The 11011-nt window shown below is 33.2% G+C and overlaps 1 pseudogene; it reads left to right on the plus strand.

Moving 5' to 3' along the window:
• Window positions 1-1275: 1275 nt before the first annotated feature.
• Window positions 1276-11011, plus strand: part of LOC149224075 (pectinesterase pseudogene) — a 25491-nt pseudogene continuing 15755 nt past the window's right edge.

The following is an 11011-nucleotide window of genomic DNA, read 5'->3' on the forward strand; positions in this document are numbered from 1 at the left end:
AAACCACTAAGATACTTGCGGGGATTATTGACAAAAGGCAGCGACAATGCAAGTTTATGTTTGCCAAAAAAGAAGTAAAGTGAAGGAAAAAATCTAGGTGATTTTGAGAAAAAACCTCGCTCTCGGAAACCTACATCTAAACCGAAATAAGTCCCCAAGGACAATCGGGTCTGCTTCTCCGAACAACATCCAACCAAACAAAAGATGAATGAATACAACTCATTACTAAAAAAGATAAAACTTGATCATTTCTAAGCACTCATTCCATCGACTCTTGAAAAATCACATATCAAACTTCAAAGATATGAAGTAGATGACTTGAATCGCCCTAATTAGGGTATAGATTGGTAATACCAACATCATATTTTTCAAAAAAACATCACAAAAAGACATAATGATTTACCAACATTGGAGCTACAGGAAAACAAGTATAAAGGATCGAACCCATGACATAACTCTATAGAGAAGTTGCAGTACTGATACAGGTCAGAAAAGCAACAACATCCCATGGCTTAATTAACAAAACCAATTTTTAGTGATACAGGTCAAAAAAGCAACAAAATCCCATGGCTTAATTGACAAAACCCAAAACCTGTCTGCAAATTTAACAAAAATTCTAATAAACAAGGTGAGGTGTTGAAAAACACATCAGAAAATGGCTGGTAGGATTAAAATCCTACCAGATAGGAGCCATGTCCAAGTCCAGAGCTCACCACACCTTCGGCGGACCTTCTCCAGCACTCGCCACACCTGCCACACCTACAACACCTGCAACAAGTGGGAAATTAGCAAATGGAGAAAAATGAACCAAAAAAACCACACAAAAACCACCAAAACCTACAATTACCTGTAAATGCCACCTTCGACCTCGAATTGGCTGAAATTGGTATTGGCTCCTCCCTAAACAACAAATAGCACGAATTAAACAACCACCCAGGAAACCCTAAACCACCGGCAGTCCAGACTGAACAACAATTGCAGGCAGAAAATCACAAGAACAACAGAGACCCTGTTCCAACCATGGATTCATGCAAGCAAACAATGGCGGACATGAGCTCAACCATGGCGGACATCATGCGCTACTAATGGAGCCCTCCCACGCCATCGTCGGCAGAGGGATTTGAACAAACACCAGACCCGAACAGAAAACCCACAGGCAAACCACACATCGCGGCGTAAAGGCGGAAACAAGCGGGCGGGAGGTCGGCAATTGAAGTTTTATGGCTTGACACGCTGCACAACATGTGGCAGTCCAAGCTAGACAGGTTTCGTACAATGGCGCGTGCTGTCCACGTGCTCGTATGCCAGGTGGAGGGAAGGGGCACAGGTAATGGCGTCCCTCCCCTATTCGCTTCATTTTTATTTCTATTAATTTAAATTTAATTGAATGATGGGTTAAGGATGTCATGTGATTCATTTTTTTATTATTATATTAATTATCTTTATAAAATATGAAATGGAGAAATTATGTATTAGTTTTATCGAATTAAATCATTTGCTTGCCATTTCAAATAAATACAACTAACTCATCAAAATTTAGAATTATATCACTAGAAATGTTTATTTTAAATAAGGTTTTTATAATCTTAATTTAATTATCAATAAGTAATAAATACATAGATGGTAAAGATTTAATTTATATAAAATATTTATCGAATATTTTTAGTTGTAGTAATAGATAAAATGTTGAAAATTATTTGAAAGGTATTTTTTTTTTAATTAAAAAAGTATTATAAAATTAAATAAAAATAAAATCTATATAAAATAATCTAAGTAAGGAATAAGTTTTGATTTTTTGGTATTATAACAAATCCTATTACATGAATCTCCATGATAAAGTGGATTTAAATCTCCATAGTTAAGAATCACTTTACATGTTTTTTCAAATGTATATCTATTTAACTCAAATATTAAATATTTTCATGATTAGTTATAATAATAAAGTCATAATTTATTTATAATTTAGTTATTTTTTATAATTTTTAAATTTTGGTAATTTGAGATGTATGATGCAATTTTTTTTATATGTATTTTTTCATGTATATTAATATTTACTAGTAATATAATTTATATCATTGGTTAATAATAACATAAAATAGGAAAATTTCTCACTTGTTGATATCACAATCCTTTTTGTAAATGTTGAAATAAATATATTACATACATTTTTATACATAAATATATTTTGTATTTGCAAAAAAAAGTTGTCAAATGTATAAGTTAAAATTTTACAATAATTATAAAAATAATCATTTTTTAATATTTATTAAAAATTATTGATTTTTATTTTTATTGATTTATTATTTTTTACTTATTATTCAAAAAAGGCAATACATAAGAGGTTGTCGTGTGCTACTATTTTGCCCGAAGGGAAACCATACCATAAGTTGGATTCCAAGTAGGATTAAGTGCCTCCAGTTGTGCTTTTGTTAAGATTAGGCAGACCTCTTTCAGATTCAAAACCCCTGACAGACCATACCCACATCATAGAATGCCAGCATCCATTTTCACTACGATTTTTTAAGTGGTTAATACCTATTAAAGAAGGTCTTTATCATTACAATGAGTTCTTGCGTAGGTTGGGAATTGGATCTTCTAAGAGCACCAATGAGAGTTGGGGGAATATGAATCCCAATAATGAGTCACCAATGAAAGGTCTCCTTAATGGGGACTATCTCATATTAGGAGAGAGTTGGGAAAAAAGGAGATTTTAGGCCATTGATTCTCGGAATCATGCCAGAATAATGTTTTCATTCCATTATGCACTTCCCAGAAAAAAATGGTCTTAGATTAGAGATTTGTTATTCCAAGTTGCATTCCATATCTGAGAGCCTTCTGAAATTCGAACTAGTCGAGAAGAGAGGAGGCCCTAAACATATTTATTAGTCTATATTTTGCACCATAGTACTAAGGAGTTCTTTAACCATTTCCACCATGTTTTTGCTCTTAGAGGTTGGCTTAAGGCACTTGGACCGCATAATGCTAGACCCCCTACAACTTTGGGAAGGAACAACTTGTCCCAAATGACTAAGGCCCATTTTTTCTCTAGATGGGTGCCCCCCTATAGGAAGGAGTGTTTCATGCTGTGAAGCTTGTTAATAATGGATTTTGGAGCAACTAAGGCTGAGAGAGTGTAGGTGGGCATATATTGCAAGATCAATTTCAGAAGAATAAACCGTTTAACAAAATTCAAGGTCATGAAGGCACAACTTGAGAGTTTTGTCTCAAATTTAAGAAGTATCTCTTCTCATACCGATATGCAGAGAGGATTGGTAGTCAGAGGGGGCCTTAAATATTTTGAGGAAGGGAAGCTCTTCTTGAAACCCATAAAATGAGTGATATGAAGTTGAATGGCATGTGGAGTATTAAAGAAGAAAAATTGAGACTTGCCTTTATTTATATATATGCTCAAGGATACAAAAAAGGTATCTAATGTTTCTTTTGAATTCTCATGCCTCTTGGATAGAAGGATACGCAATAAGGAGGATATCATCCGCAAATTGTTGGTGTCCTGAGCAATGTTGGGTAGAGCTAAGGGGATACCTTGATGGAATTGACAGAGAAGCGCATGCTTAATGGATTGGCTTAGACTTTTAGAAACAAGCAAGAAGATATAAGGAGAGATTGGTTCTCCTTGCTAGATGCCCCTGGAAGGGGAGAGGGTAGGCAAGGGAAAGCGATTGATCAAGATTGAAAAAAATGCTTTCCAGATGAGAGCTATCACCTAAGGTAACCATTTCTCATGAAATTTGTAGGCCTTAAGAATATGATAAATGAACTACCAACTAACTTTGTCAAGGGCTTTTGACATATCAAGTTTTAATATCATACCAAGTTGGTTGAAGGAGTGAAGTGAGTGGATATCAGGGAAAATTTTAAGAACCCCCCGTAAATTTATAAATATAATAAATGGGTGAATCTCCATGGTATATAGGAAAAATGGAAGGCGATTTTATCAATAAATAATATGTATATATAAATTTTTGGCGAATCTCTCACCAGGCATGGCGAATATTTTACTCAATTAAAAATCTTGTAAGATCTTGGCGAGTCTTTCACTAAATAATAAAACTTTGTAAAGTCCTAGTGAAGCTTAGCATAGGCTACATGCTGTTTAATTCCCCATTAAACATTTAAATAGCTACATTCCAGGTGAATACCATGGGTCAATACCATGTGCCATTTCGGTGAATACCATGGGTCAATACCATGTGCCATTTTTATTTTTATTAATTCTAATATTAGGGTTAATAATGTTTTTTGCATGGTATTAATAACAATCTAGTACATGGTATTTGTCCCATATTTTTTGGCCATAGGTTTCACCTAAATATAACCCATTTTTTGAGTGTTCGTAATATAAGGTGACTTATGGAGTAAAATATAAAAAATGTTTTATTTGTTTACCATACCCTCGTTTATTTATATTTTTATTAATTTACCATACCTCTTTTACAAATATGGTATTTGGCCCATAGGATTCACTTAAATAAAACCTCTTTCTTGAACCTTCATAAATAGAACGAGGGTTATGGACTAAATATAAAAAGAGGTTTTATTTATTTACGATACGTCTAGTTTATTTATATTTTTAGTTATTTACCATACCGTTTGAGTAAGTAATAAAAAGACATTTTATTTATTTACCATACTCCACTTTACTTATATTTTATTGTTTACACCGTTACATGTATATAAGGTGACTTATGGAGTAAATATAAAAAATGTTTTATTTATTTATCATACCCTCATTTATTTATATTTTTATTAATTTACCATACCTTTTATAAATATGGTATTTGCCCATAGGATTCACTTAAATAAAACCTATTCTTGAAAATGGGCGAATGGATTCACTAAATAAAACCTATTCTTGAAATGGCGAATGGAAGGTTGTAAGTCCTAATTTCAAGGCTAATTTACCTTTTTTACCCTCTCCCTTAAAATAAGGTGGGTTATTTGAGGTGATTGTAAAAATGTACTATGATACAAAAATATTCGCCCACTAAAAATTTAAAACCCCTTAATTTCGCCAAACAGCGAACATTCGCCCCTAAAATTATCCTTGGTGGATATGATCTTGAACGAGGATTATATTGTCAAGAATTTGTCTTCCTTCTACGTATCTAGTTTTCGTAGGGAAGATGAGAGTGGGGAGAAGCATTTTAAGTCTATTTGTAATGGTTTTTGAAATTATTTTCTAGATGACATTGTAGAGTGCTATAGGATGAAAGTCAGAAGGAGGAAAGACATTAGTGGATTTGGGAAATAAAGAGATAAAAGTTGCGTCAAAGGCAGAGAGAAGGGAGGTAGAGCATCGAGAGCTTCAATCACTTTCCAATCATATCTTCCGAGAATGGCCCAATAGGTGTGGAGGATCTTTTTTGTAAAGCCATCACGACCTGTCGCCCTCTCACTTGGCATACTCATCACCACTTCTTCAACCTCTTGGCAGGTTATTTCCTTGACCATTGAGAGAAGCTTTGGGATATGTTGAGTAACCATTTGAATATTATTCCTCCTATAAGGGCTTCGCTATATAAGGAGAGTGCTAATGTGTTAAGAGAGGACTTATGAAAGATCTTCATGGTCCTCCACGTACTAATTGTGATTCTTGCAAAGGAGATTGATTTGATTTTGTTTCCTATAGTTAAGCATGGATTTATGGAATAACTTTGTGTTGTGATCTCCTTCTTTAATAAATTTTACCATGTATTTTTTCTTGTGTAGGATCTCCTCTTGAGCCAATATTTCTTTTAATTGATGTCACAGGCCCCCTTCAACTTCCTTTAATTCTTTTGTTCCAACTTTTGTGATTATGGTTTGTTTAATCATTTTCATTTCTTCCCCTAGTTTGAGATTTTCTTGAAAGATGTTTCCAAATTCTTCAATGTTCCACCCTTTTAATTTTTATTTAATGGATTTTAATCATTGATAAAATTGATACATTATGCGCCTAGGGATAAAGGCAGAATATTTCCACCAGGTTTCCATCTTAGAAAGGAAGTTTGGATGGAGCAACCATAATTCCTCAAAGCAGACAGGTATTTTACATGCGAAGAATACCATCAAAGCTGAAGTTCATTCGACTAGTGATGAGATCCATAGCTTGGGAGAATTAAAGATTCGAAGTTGATACTTGTTAGGAGAATAGATTTAGAGAATAGAAATAGATCTAGACTTGAATTCACCTGATGTAATCCCCCTCTTTTATTGTTCCATGTATAGATTCCAGTGGAGGTTTGAATATCTATCATCTTACATTTATCTATGAAGGAGTTGAAGATTAAATATTCCTCGTCAAACCTTCGAACACCTCCCTTATTTTTCATGCAATGATCTAATCAAATTGAAATCCACACCAGGATCCATTGCTCAGGGTGGATAAGACGAGAAACAATGGAGATATTTGATATGAAGACTCTTTAATCCTGAGAGATGGTGGGACCATAAACATTGGAAATGAAGCCAAATTGTAAGGAGACTATGGGTTGAAAGCATGTTGTTAGAATTTTGTGTAGAGAAAATGAGTCCTTGAGAGTGATAGTGGATGAATTCCAAAGTATTGCTAGACCACCAGAAGAACTTGTTGCATAGTGGGTGATCAGATCACATTTTTTGAAAAATGTGTTAATCATTTGATTGAGGTTATGGTGAGAACATTTCATCTCTTGGAGCAACAAGATTTCTGGTTTTTCAAGATTTGGCATTTGAATTTTTTGTTTAAACCCCTAACATTCCAAGAGATGACTTTGATCATTGATATTTGGAGAAAAGAGGGAATAGTGAGGTAATGGCAGAAAATCTTCCCAAATTAACTAGGAATTCGCCTAAATATTGAAGAAGTTTGTTGTTGTTTTTTCTACCTTTTTTCTTAGGCTCTTTGTCTAAGATGGGATAGTCTTGGGGGGACATTTTGTTTAAGTCCTTGTGAAGAAATATAAGTGGATGGAGAAGGTATGGTACTTGATGCATTTCCTCAATGGAGGAGAATGTCTTGATGGAAAAGATATTCTCTTACAATTGTTTGAATTTGATCTTTAGGAATGGGCGCAAGATCCTTGGTTTCCCGTTCTTCTGCAATCTATTGTAGATCCATATCTTGGAATTCAAGATCTTATAGATATTCTTACTCCATCGGGGATGGGAGATCTTGATTGGAAGTCTTGTTTGCAAGCACCAATTCATGAGATGGTTGGGCTAAATCTGGTTGTGTGCTGGTCGGATCTCCCTCGGCGGGTTCTTTGAGAGCATGTTCTATTGGTGGTGCTTCCTGCCTCGGTTGATTTTCCTCTTCTGAATATTGGAGAACTATGTACCTATTTGTTCCTTAATTTCCCCACAGAGCAAGGTTCTCTCCTCACCTTCAAGGCAGTTTTCTTCTTCCTGACACTATGGTGAAGCATTCTCCTAGAGAGGGCTAGTTTGTTGATGGATTCCCTCACTCGACTAGATGAAGTGGTTTGGCTATGTAGTCTCTAAAGAGGTGGCCATATGAATGATTGTGATGACACCTAAAGGGGATATATTCATAATTTTTTGGCGTCTCCCAAACAATTTCTTCACAAATCAAGTGTATGTTTGCAGGTTGGGGTTTTGTGAGATCCATATACACACATAATCTTGAATATGAAGTATATCTACCTTTTTTTTTTATATCTGATAGCATAAAAAATATCCTTATTTTGTTACCAATGTGAGAAAGGGTTTTTGGATCCCAATATTCTTGAGGCAAGGATTATAATTTGATCCAAATGAGGAGGAATGAGAAATATTCATCTTCTAGGTTAAATCTTGGAAACCGGGGTTTCATTGAAAGGCCCACTAAGTTCATGAAGTAAAGACTTCCTAAAGAATATGATCCCAATCTTCAATTTTATTGAAGATTACATCAAAAAATCCTTCAGATCCCATTTTAAATTATGCTTCTCCCTTGATTACCCAAATTTTTTGTAGCGAGTTGATAAGGAGTCATTCTGAAGGCCAAGGCCCTATGAGTTCACAAATGATTTTCTTGTCCTTCATATGTTCTACTGTAGATCCCTATTTTTTATGAAGGGTCTCTTGGGTTTATGGGAGGAAAGGGCTTCTTGTTTGCTTTGATTTGGCTACCTAGTATGTGGGTGTACTAGATGGCTACCGCTCGCTTGAACTTGCAATGAGTGAAGCATAAGCAGATTGGGTGGCTATCGAGTTACCAAAATTATATGGTTGTTGTTGCGATTGGAAATCAACTACTACCATCTTGGAAGATCCCCCCTAGCCCCATGGAGGCACCACTCAAGTCTGATCAAGTGCTATGGAATGAGATGTCGATAAAACCCTAGATTCAATCACTAAATATTTTATTAAAAATTCCGCATTCTATTTTAGATGTACTGAGTTAATCAATAGGTTTTAGGGGATATTTTTCATCATTATTAAAAATATTGATTAGAAGCAATTAAAAAATTTAATTAGCTTAATTTGTTCAAGTGGATGGGAAAATAAATTTGTTAATGATTCTTTGTGAATCTAACCTATCAAATTATAAAGAAGTAGATAAAAATTAAGAAGAGGCTTCCTTGTTGGTGTTGTTTCAACCTAAGCCACCAAAATATGAAGGAGTTGTGGGGAAGAGTAAGTTAAACTATAGTTGTCATGTTGTTGATGAAAATTATATTCATATAAATATCACATTTTATTACACATAGTAATATTAGGGAATGGCTAAAGGGGTGTAGAGTAGACAATGGCGGGGCGTTTTGTTAAGACAGTTTGTGGTGAAAAGGTCACTGGTTCGAAATATTGTGGGAAAAAATCCAGCAATGCTAAGGGATGGTGTAGCTTAGGCTGGGTATAATACCTAGGTTATTTTGACATATTAGATGGCCCTCAGTCACGATTACTCAAGCGAAAAGTTAGTTGTGCTAGTGATCACATAACCTACCAAACAAATAGAAAATTATTGAATTACATCTCAGCGAATAATTGCATGTCTTCTTGATCTCTCTTTCATTGGTTAGATATTTAAATGTGAAAGGTACTATAATTGCAAGGATGATGAATATTCTGAAAGAAATTTGGTTATTTATGTTAGTGATGGACTAACAATATTTGTGATTTTACTTATTAAGGCTCATGAAAGAATGTAATTTATTTCCCTTTGATGTGGAGGGATATGGTGCCCTATGATATGAATGGTGTGGTTGAAAATTGTTTTTATTAATATGCTTCTAGATAGTTTGATTTTAAATTATTGATGAACAATTCTAGGATCAAGTTATCAATTGACCCAATGAATGAAGCATGGGTTGAATGTGAACCCTGTAGTTTTATTAGAATGTGCATTAATATTATGATCCATTGCTAGAGATGGTTTTCATGTAAGTTTCCATTTGACATTACTATAGGCAACATTATGTAGCATTGTCACATCAAGAGATTGATTTCAATATTATGTTACAGAGTGGTATTTTAAGGTGGAATTTAATGTTATGTCACATTCTTATGTGAAGAGGTTGAGATCAACATTTATGATATTTCAATGTTAAGATTTTGAATTCAATATCATGTTACAATGTAAAATTATGTTGAATTAAATATTATGTAATATCGTAATATTAAAAAGTTCACTTGTTATAGATGTGTTGTTAGAAAATTGTGACCCGTCTTATTTTTATGGAATCCATACAACTTAGGATTAATTATTTCAACATGCAATCTTATTTTTGAATAACATCCAATTATGTTGTATGAGTTAAAAGATGTTTTCTACTATGTAGGATAGATACTTGGAACTAATTTTGAAAATTTTCCAACATTTAGTGTTAGAAGTAGATGGAAGATCTTTAATTCCCAAATACACTATAGTTAATAAAGTTAATTGAAATAACATTTGGAACACTTACAAGTATAAACATTGACCTCTATAGACAGAAAAGAGAAACTACACTACACAATATATTGTAGATATTCTCATAATATAGTTTACTTTGTTTACACAATATGTTGTAGATATTCACATAATATAGACTCCTTTGTTTTCCTTTCTTATCTTCCTACGTATAAATGAAGTAAGATTAGTTCAAATACAAAGTTAACGTTTCCGTATTAGATCTTTTTACTTTTTTTTCTCAGATGATGAAGGGCACATTATAAATAATACAAGGTTATCCTTTGTGACTTGTCATAGTGCCAGGTACAAACTAATATTTCACAATTTTACATTGCTACCAAGAACATTTTATGTGTTATTGCATAACTATAATGATTGACTTTTCAATTACAATTGTTTCAGATATTCTTTGTGTGTTACTTTTCTTTTTCTTTTTCTTTTCCATGGAGTTAGAGTGTGTTAACTTTACGTCTCAATGTTTTTCTTTTATAACTAAAATTGGAGTTATAGTTTAGTTTTGAACAATATGAGGGTAACCAACTATTAATTTCCCTCTTGAGACTTGCACGTATATTGCAAACACTTCACAAGTATGATTACTATAAACAAATATATCATATTTAGAATTATTTAGGTATCCCGTTCTTAATAGGATCCATAAAGCTTATGGATTAAATAAAGTATGAGAAAGTGAAAGTAAATTTCTTTAAATTTGGGAAATCATCTCTTATGATTTTATCGTTTGTTTCCCCTTTTTATTGAAATTGAAAGTGGTGATATTAACTTATTATTATCCATATTTTAATTCAGGACAAGAAAGAGAAAAGATGAAAAAAGTTTCTTCTTGTTTTAATATAGGAAAAGGTGTTGATAATAATAGGTGATGTAGAACCATGAAAATAAACCTGAAGGAGTTTGAGAAAAGCCATAAATTGAGAAAAAAAGTTATTGATACTAAGGCTCATACTCAATTTCTTTCAAATTTAAGTATGAATGCATCAACTATAGTAGCCACATATTTGAAATTTGAATAAATTCATTTTCTAATCATATAAGTAAATCCATTTTATAAAACTTTGATTTATTAACATTATAAAAACACTAAAATTTTTACTTTAGATTATCAAAATAAAA

The sequence above is a fragment of the Pinus tabuliformis genome, chromosome Q, assembly GCF_031772625.1.
Source record: "Pinus tabuliformis cultivar Carrire ecotype Pingquan chromosome Q, CPIR1, whole genome shotgun sequence".
Lineage (NCBI taxonomy): Eukaryota > Viridiplantae > Streptophyta > Pinopsida > Pinales > Pinaceae > Pinus > Pinus tabuliformis.